Consider the following 8,850-nt stretch of genomic DNA (forward strand, 5'->3'; position numbering starts at 1 on the left):
CTCAATTTGGAGTTTTAGAAAGCAGGCATTCTTTATTGTGGCGCCGGGTGCTAGGTGGAATTTCCACAAATCAAGCACACCTATGCCGAGTTCACCGTTACATTTATACACAAAAATTACAAGGTAGTATACTCGCTGTTACAATGATTGGTTAGTGATTTGCATAGAATTATAATATCTGCTGTGTCATTATTTTCTGTTACTACGCTTGTGCAGGGGAAGGGTCTTCACCTGGGCAAGGGTTTTCTTGACCTGTGGGTGTGTTTTTTAGTAGTATAATGAAGGCGGTTCACTTCAGGATACCTTAAAACCAAGTTTTGTTGCCGAGTTGGCCAGATATATATCTACCTTGTCAGGTTGTCAAATAACTCATCCTATATACAATAGAACCTAAGTGCTCTGGTTACGGTCTAGAGAGTAAGGACTAAGGCTAACATGGTCCAGAGAACAGGGACTTCGAGCAACACAGCCTCGGATGACAAGTAGCACAGCAACCCATACGTAACGCTAACATAGAGGCTAACCTTATTATTTCACAACAGACACAAAATATAGAAAGATTCAGTAAAACTTAAGATAATCTTCAACACAAGGGTGCCTAAAATATTGCCAAGTCAGCTTTCTTGAGAATGGAATGGTCTGCTTAGACAGCATGACACAAAACCCTATGGAGGCAAAGATTATTTCTCTCAAAATATGAAGGAAATACATGAGACTGGAGAAGCACGATTTACTGATTTATTTTAACAGGCTAGGTTAGGCATTAGTGATGTTTGGATTTCTGCAGCAGGAATGTAGTCAAAAGCGGGGGCAAGAACTGATAGAAAGTGTCTGAGTCTATGAACACATTTTGACCTGCCTGTTCTTGGGTTCATGAGCTGTATGGGTTAATCAGTATGTCTGATGACTTCTTTTACCCTCATTTTGTGATTATTTCAATTGCATGTAATGTCTTTATCTTTTTGGATAAGGATGCTTTTCAACAGTATGGCAGCACTTCAGAAATTGCGCAGCCTTGGTGATATGGTTGTGAAGTGTTTTCATCAAAGACCTAAGTGTAAAATAACAGAGACTGCAGAGGCAGTAACTAGGCCTGAGCATCAAATACAAGTTTTCTTCTGCACAAGGCACCTTTGCCCTTTTGACATGCTCTTTTTCAAGTATTATAGGCATCAGGTTTGCAGTGTAGTAAATGTGACAGCATTGTCAGACATTGTTCCAAATAATATTGTAAACATACTGCAAATTTGCAGGGGGTTGCACTGAGTTGTTGTAAAGTGTATGTTAGAAATTATTTTTTCAAGTAATCTAATTGTGTGTCATAGCAAAGATACAGGGGAAGAAACTGAAAAATCTTTTAGCACTGACAATCATAAAAACAAAGTAAATGTTTATCAGGAGATTAGCAGCACTCACCGCATTTTGTCCAGTTGCTCTTGCTAGAGTCATCGAACTGGCTGGGGGGGGGGTGGGGGGGGGGGAGTGAAGAAGGCTGCAACTTTGGCTTGAAACCTTTAAAATAAAAACAGTACTTGGTCTTTCACCAGGCCAGAGCTGGTTTGGCTGGCAGTGTTGTGTGTTTTGTTGTTGTTTACACTCAAAAAATTCTTTCTAATTGAAGCTTGTTGAGAGACAAGATAAAAATGGGAGGAGGACTGCTTCTGTGTAAGGAACAGTAATTAAAATAGCGTGTGGTTGCCCAAAACTGTCTGCTGGATAGGTAAGGATTATATTGATGCATTTTACTTTTGTAGAATGCTTGTCTATTGTGAAATAATTTATCCATTAATTTATCCATTAATTTATCCCTGTGAAGATGGTGCTTGGCAAAGTCATGCTGGGTATTAAATCAGCCAGTATCTTAGAGAAGAAATAAGCAGCCATTGTGTAATATCCACATATATACTTATGTCTCGAACACAAAAATAATCATACGTTAGGATCGTATTTTACTAGCAAAGTAAGTATACTATATACACAAGGACAGTGATTCTCAGAGAAAGAGAATCATTTGAATCCTAAAACATTTTTTTAAATTACAGTAACTATATTAAAAACTTGTTAAAAGAACTGCTGATACTGATCCTACCAGGTAAGCATAAAAATTAATTTATATTCCTAATACTGCTTAATAAATACATTGGCACTAAATCATCCCAGTCTGTTCAGTCTATTAGTATATCTCATAGCCTTTCCGTGCCTCAAATTCTATTGTCGTTGCTCTTGTGCTTTTGAAACTGTGTATTTGTTTTCAGTTCTGCTTCTTTTAGCCATCTGTTGAGGCACTACATTGCCTTTTTAGAATTTTTAATTTCCCTTGTAACCTTCTGTGGAATGCCTTGAAAATAAGTAATTTCAACCACTTTTTCAAGCCAAGAATTTGTTGATAGAGAATCAGAGAATCACAGAAAAGTCTGGGTTGGAAGGGACCCATGGTTAAGGAATTCTGAAGAACTGGACAGAGATGCTTTTCCTCTACAAGGGTGATTTGGACTTAATGTTTTAGACTCTAGAACATATCACATTCATTCAGCTGAAAAAAAGTTTCAGTGATCTGTCATTACCAGAAACTATGTAACTTCTGGTTTAGGTATCTGTGCATCTCCATTATCTGACTCTTCCTCTTGTCTTCTGGCTTTTGATAGTAGTCCATACGTTCTGTACTTGCCTGACAATATCTAGTGGAGACTACTTGCTGCCCTTGAATTTATCCATCTGTTCCCACATGTAAAGAAACGGTGTCGTTTTGAACTCTTAATCTGTAACTATTTAGTCTCTGTGATGAAAAGAGATAGACCTACGTTATTTAATTTTTTTTTGTGATGTTGCTGTCTTAATTCTTTTCTTTCTTTATTCTCTAGTGGATGTATTAATTATCTTTATTGGCTATCAACATCAAGTGTCTATCTGACATAAATTCTTTGTGGCTTTTATGATATATATATTTTTTTTAATCCTTCCTCTGTGCTGGAACAACCTCCTGAATTGCGAATCTCTTTATTGATTTCTTTTTTGGATAAGCATACACTCACTGGTAGTAAGAAAGAATAAAGCACTGATTCTAACAAAAGAACAATTAAAAGCAACAAATTAGTTGTGCAGGGTTTTTTTTTTAGTTACTGAGGCAGAAGATATTGCAGTGGGACATGTTTACAGTAGAATAAAATACAAGAGGTAACTATACTGGTAATAACAAAAAGATCTTTTTGTCTTGTGGTAAAAATGTGTCTCTATCCTGAAACCAGACAGGAGCCAGCTAACTAGTCTGTACCTTGTGTTCAGATTTGGCTTCAGTGGCTTACACGCTTCCTCATACTCCAAATTCCTTGTGGAATGGGTTGTCATTCTCTGCCTCAGTAGGATGCTACTCTACAAGTACAATTCCCTCGATGCCTCCTGGAAAACCCAAATTAAACAAATGTCTTTCCTCACAGGTAGTGAATGTATGGCCTACAAGGTTTTTATTGTATCTACCAGTACAGAAGTCAAGAAAGAAGATGACACTTCTTATGCAGCCCAAAGCAGCCAGCCAGTAGTAGCGACTTCATCAGCAAAACACGTAAGTCCGTAGCAAGAACTACTGAATCACTTAGGCACTTGTTAAATCTTTGCTTGAACCAATACAATTTATAAAGCCTATGTACGCTGTGAAAAATAACAGGCCCAATTCCTGAGTCAGTATAACTCATGGGCCTTTTAGATGTGTCATTTGAAAAGTCAATGGTGTATATTATGTACCTCATACAGTTGTCCTCGGCCCATCGATCCAGCCTGTCCAGGTCCCTCTGCAGAGCCTTCCTACCCTCGAGCAGATCAACACTCCCGCCCAGCTTGGTGTTGTCTGCAAACTTACTGAGGGTGCACTCGATCCCCTCATCCAGATCATCAATAAAGATATTAAACAAGACCGGCCCCAAAACTGAGCCCTGGGGAACACCGCTCGTGACCGGCCGCCAAATAAATCATATTAATCTATTGTTCCTATTTATTACTCTATCCCACTGTATATTTTACTGCTCATGTTTGCGCCCATTGTTTCAGTGTAAAAAACCCAATTTGATATACTCATGGGTGTTTGGGTATAAATCCAGCATTGTTATACTGTAAGGTTATCATGGCATTATATAGATTACCTGCCCACCAAAACACATTTGTGAGCAGATATAACTGAAAGCTGTAGGGTGACAGCATGCTATTACAGCTTCTGACAGAAACAAGCTGGGATTCTTTTCATTGTCACATAGTGACAGCAGATTATTTTCCTTAAATTTTTTTGTTTCATACATTGGCTTTCCATTTTGATACATTTAATTCATTCACGTTTATTGTAAATTGTTAATGTACCAAAATTAAATGCATCAAATTAAATTTAAGTAATGGATTAAAGGTATCAAAATGTATTCACATTTATTATAAATAAATGTGAAATCTAATGTAACTAGTACAGTCTAGCTGAAAGAGAGAATCTGCCTCCTCTCATTGCAGCTCTGGCCAGCTAAGTACTTTCAGTTGCAAGTCCAGTGAAAATTAACTGCTTCCAGGAACCACCATCGTCCAAACATCTTTACCCCGTCACAGAAAAACACTCTTCTACAAAGTTACAGTTTCTACGTTAAAACCATGAACTATAGTCCAGAAACAGCGCAACGGATGGAGTTACTGGAAGAAGCATTCATATAAATGAAGTTTAGAGGGCTTGTGGTCAGAGTAGCAACTCAAATCATTACATTTCCTTCGGAATTACAGTTCTCCATTTTCTTGTAAAAGCCAAGGACGCTGTTGCTGCCAGGCAGTTCAAGCTGCTGTGCTGTAATGTCGCTTGGGAACTTCTCAGCAGTTACTGCACAGAGCAGGCTGACCAGCTGGCTTCAGCTGAACGCCGACTCCGGAGCCTCGCTGCGCTGGGGGGCTACCTGGGCGCCAAGAACATTTGCCCCCCAAAGGCGCACACAGAGCACCGGCCAGGCTGGAGTAACAACTCAGAGATCGCCAGTCGGGATCAATCAGCTGGTCGCCACTCGAGGGCAGCATTTCAGTAAAAAAAAAAAAAGGGAACAAAAATGAAGGACACCAAACTGCTGGACCGTTTCAGCTCACCATGAAGATTTTGTTTGCAGGTTGATCTCACAGCTTTCTGTAGCTATATAAACAGGGTGGCAATATAAGCAGAGTACTGAAGTGTAAGCAATGAAGCAATAAGAGGTCAATACCAGACAAGTGCGTGCAGAGACTGTATGGCCACTTCAGTTTGCATATGGCTTGGACACCAGAAGTTGTCCAACTACAGATAAATATTTTACAAAATCAATTAAATAACTCACTCGCTAACATCAGTTTTGAAAACAAGGCACCAATTCTGAAAATGAATTTTGCTTTCTATAGTGTCTAGCCTTCTGCTTGCTTCATCAAAAGCCATTCAAATTGTTCTACCACCAGGCTTACTAACCTGTTTCAAATACCACTGGAATAATTCTTTATTGCAGCAAAATTGCTCCAACAATTGATATTATTGATTATTAAATATTTTTTAGCTAAAAGTAGCTAAAAAAGTAAGAAATGTGGTTTTTGTTAAGGGAAATATCTTGTTGAACGCTATGATAACCACAATATAAGACAAATATAAATACAAAGTAATAAATAATCAAAAGGAATTTATGAAATTCTGATTTTTTTTCAACCTTGGAGGTTAATTAGTAGCATAACAGTGTAATCTTAAGGTAAGTCACTCTTCAATGAGTCTTACAGACACAGATGATTCGCACAGTCAGTGAAGGCTATTTGTCTTTCATTATTTGTAATTAGGACAAAGTGCTTTCAAATTGAAAGACTCCTTCCTTTGTAACAAAACAAAAAAAAGTACACAGTAAGCCTTGTTAGGCACTTTGTTTTCTGTATGGAAAATATTTTGAAGTTTCATGTATTTCCTAAGTTTTAAGAACTAAAATTGTGATAACTCAGTCTGAACTTCTACACAGCAATAACCATAGGTTACGACAGGGTAAATCCTTAACAAAGCTTGCTAATGCATTATAAATAAAATGTAGTTGTTTCAGAACCATATCCAAACTTGATGTGTAAATTTTAGGGCCATGGGAATCCACCAGATCTTTAGTTACTTGTATAGTTATTGTAGTTAGTTTTCATTTTTGTTATTTTTTTTTTTAAACTGTGTTTATTTCCAAATTGGATACCAATGATTTCAGTTTTGTCAGTGGCTTTCTGCATATTAAAAGCCCTCAATTAATACAGGTTTTCTCCTTAGGCTGCTGTCAGCACTTATGTTACCTTTTACTTTTTTCCTCTTCTTAATAAAGAAACATAGAGCTTTTTCAGGCTTCTCTTCAGTAAGGGATTCGGCACCTGTGTAAGTTTTAAATATTCTTCCTAAAACATGAACACTTGAATTGGATGATATATGCTAACACTAACAGTTCCATTTTTGGGGTACTGTAAATGTAAATTCACAGTAAATTTCTTCTGTAAATGGTCTTAAGGATTATTAAGGCCACTTACACCTTCTGATAAGTGAGTGGCAAGACTAGATCCCTACGGAATCAAATGATAATTCTGTTGAGAACTGTGTATCAAATCTGTCACTTGTAATCTATTTAGTAGGTGCTGTAATTGCACCTATTCTTTAACCACAACAAGGCCTGTGACAGAAGTGAGAACTCTGATAGAAGTCTTAGTATATTGAACCCATCTTTACTGATAAACGCATACATTTGTCAAATAGCACTTTGAATTCACTTGAAAAGATACAGTTTTCAATTTAAATAAAAATCCTAATTGGAATTGGATGTCTTTCCTATAATTATTTATTACTTTGAAAACTGGACTTCAGTCAATTACTTGTTGTAAAATAAGTCAAAGAGGAGGAAGTTGCTTCCCAAGCAGCACTGGGGCAGCATGCTTGGAAGTATTAGCTGTATCTAGCCAGTTTAATATCTGTTCTTGCCCGTTATGTAGCAATAAAATTAGGTGCTTGCTAGTAACAGAATTTATGGCTGGGATATTGTAACAGCTGATCAAACAGATGGAAAAGTTGTACTTCGGGCAATGAACAAAAAAAATGCTCATACCAAGCAAGTCAGAAATGAGTACCTCACATGACATATGCAGGTATTTGGGGGAAAAACACTTCCCGCTAGATCCTTGGTTTGCTGAGGAGGAAAAAGGGTTAGTAAAAACATAAAACCCCTACTATTTAGCAATGCTATGCTATTAATTACAGCAAATGGAGCATTCATTACAAGGAACAAGGAATTACTTTCAGTTACTGGCACTTAAAATATAAAACCCTTACTTTCTGTACTGAAAGCAATAAAATTTAAAAGCAGTAGCTTGTAAGATTATTGTTATCATAAAGCTTCCTTCAAACTAATCAATTCAAACAAATTACAGTACCTCTTTAGAAAGTAACAACCTTCAGCTTGTGATTTATTTTTAATTATTTTAAAGTAGTTCAGATGGAAGATTTAAAAGAAAAAGCTTCAACCAGATTGAATAATTTCACATAAAACCTAAACATAAGTAAGTCTTCTAAAGTTTCCTAGAGTCCAGATTAAATCACTTACTGTTAAATGTAAGCAAACTGAAACAGGAATTTTCATACACAAAAACACATTTTCAATTGAGTTAGTGATATAATCAGAATGATTAAATTCTGTACATAACAATTGTTTAAGACTAAGTTCAAATGACAAAAATCTCAGCAAAACTGATGGTATCAGGCAGTTCTGTCATTTTTAAGTGTGAGCAATGCATGAGTCTTAACACCATAAACCCCTTGATCCATGGTACCCTATTGCTAAGATCCTGCCGAAAGGAGCAAATGTCAGGGATAATTCAGCTCCTAAGCCAATTGCAGTGGAAAGCAGGGATCATATCAAGACCAATTTGGAGCAGATTAATGAAAAAAGGCTTAATGAACCATGCACCCCCTAAAAGAATGCTTGTAAAATCCATCCCTAATGAGGGTGGGGAGATAGAAAAGATTGTGAGAAACAAGTCAGGACCATTAACCTTGGGGTATTACGAGATCCTTGAGAGTCTAATTCTTGTCACAAGGTCAAGCTTTTACAAAGCAATTATTAAGGATCTCCATAGTATCAACATACAGACACACACACATGCTCAAAGCCTTTTAACCTCGGGGATTCTGGACTCATTTCCCTTCTCCTGCTAATCACTTCCCCCCCGCCCCCGCTTTCTTTGTTTTTAAAGGTACATGTTATAGTACCTATACTGATGATATATCTCCTGGCTTGTGCAAGCAATCTAATTGTACTAGTCAGTGCCCAAACAAAAGGGGAGAACCAAGGTTTTATTTATTATTTCACTTCTGCCTTTCTCTCAGCTTGAATGAAGAAAGAAAGGAAAATTCTCATCTCTGCCATAGTGGGCCTGCTGTCGTAACTTTAATCTTGAACGAGGACAGGTTGGCATTCATGCCCACTGCCAATTTGAATTTTTCCGAAGTACAAGAAATAGTCTGACAAGCAATTTATTAGTCCTATGTTCTTCTGATCCTGATATATATGGAAAGTGGAATGCTGGATAAAAGGAAAAAAATATAATCTTAAACCTATAGTGTGACAGTGAAGTCTGATATCACTACTGCTGTAATTTCTGCTCATGCAACTAAGGTATAGAATTTTATAAATCTCATTATGGAGTTGCAGAGCTCAGCTAACAGTTTGGCGGCTAGATTGTGCTGCTGTCAGTTCATTAGTGTGTAGGCATTCTCATTAAAATCACTGGGAGCAAATAAGCTAAAAAGTGATGCACTTATGAGTAGCAGAGTCTGTCCTTTCATTGAGATGAACAGGAATTCTTCCTGCGCAACAG

The sequence above is a fragment of the Aptenodytes forsteri genome, unplaced genomic scaffold, assembly GCF_000699145.1.
Source record: "Aptenodytes forsteri isolate BGI_AS27 unplaced genomic scaffold, ASM69914v1 Scaffold227, whole genome shotgun sequence".
Lineage (NCBI taxonomy): Eukaryota > Metazoa > Chordata > Aves > Sphenisciformes > Spheniscidae > Aptenodytes > Aptenodytes forsteri.